Source organism: Cynara cardunculus (genome assembly GCF_001531365.2).
Source record: "Cynara cardunculus var. scolymus isolate 2C chromosome LG 3, CcrdV1, whole genome shotgun sequence".
Lineage (NCBI taxonomy): Eukaryota > Viridiplantae > Streptophyta > Magnoliopsida > Asterales > Asteraceae > Cynara > Cynara cardunculus.
In genome coordinates, this window is record NC_037530.1 from 9,000,113 (window position 1) to 9,001,560 (window position 1,448).

Here is a 1,448-nt window from a genome sequence, read left to right on the forward strand (position 1 = left end):
ATAATTATTATTTTTATAAAATTATTAAACAAAAAATAAATTATTTCGTTATTAGATTTAAATTAAATTATAATAAATTAAAGAAATTACATACAAAATGAGAACTTTAAATAATTGATTTGATATTAACATTGATATATTTTTTTTCAAATTTTTATGGTATCTTCAAATTTATATTTTATTCAAAATAAAATCATTATTGCTTTCTTAAAAACACATAAAATCGTATTATAACATCGACAAAGACAAATAATAAAATAGTATTAAAATCGAGATGTGTCTCGCTGCATTGCGCGAGTACTATTCTAGTTAAATAAAAAAATATTTAATATAGAATCTTTTTAAAAGTAATAGAAGGGTACTCGCGCAATGCAGTAAGATAAATCTTCATTTTAATATTTAGTTTTTATTTTTCTTTAGCAATATAATACGATTTTATGTGGTTTCGCGAAAATGATAATGTTTTATTTTTAATGAAATGTAAATTTGAAAATAACATAAAATTTTGAAAAAAAATAAATAAATCGATATCAGTATCAAATTAACTATTTAATAATTCTCGTTTTTTTTGTGTAACTTCTTTAATTCAATATTTTTATTAAAAACTAATTTATTTTTGATTTAATAATATTTTTTATAAAGATAATAATTAAACAGTTTGTTAGAACTCATTGATTATTTTAATTATAATTTAGATTTTCTATATTTAAAATGAATGTTTATCTTGTATTTGGTTTTTTTTATCTGCAGTTAGTTACACGAATTTAAAAATGGAGCTTTAATAAGTTGCACTTATGCAAAATTACTTGTAATCTTGAATTTTAAGTAATATGCATCAATGAATAATACTTCACACATAAAAAATGGTTTTTAAGAGTTTTTATCAAATACTTTATAATATAGTATAGATTGAGAAAACTTTTGTAATAGAGTAATCTATAAAACAAATAACATATTTTTGAGGTATTAATTGTTAAACATTGTTAATTAAAATAATGAGGATATTAAATGAAAAAAAAGGTAGGAAAGTAAAAGAGAATAAATGGAAATATATTATGATATAAGCTGTAAATTCAAAACTAAAATTAAACACATTAATAATTTCAAGAATTTGATCGTCATTTTATAAAATACTAGAATGCAACGAAATACATCTCGATTTTAACGTTCTATTGTATTCTTTGTCTCTATCGATGTTATAATACGATTTTATGTGTTTTTAAAAAATCAATAATAATTTTGTTTTTGTATAGAATATGCATTTGAAGATATCATAAGAATTTGAAAATATATATCGATGTTAATATCAAATCAACTATTAAAAATTAACATTTTTATGTAAGTTCTTTAATTTCTGTTTTTATTATAATTAAATTTAAGTTTAATAATGAAATAATTTATTTTTGGTTTAATAATATAACATTTTATAAAGATAATAATTAAGTATT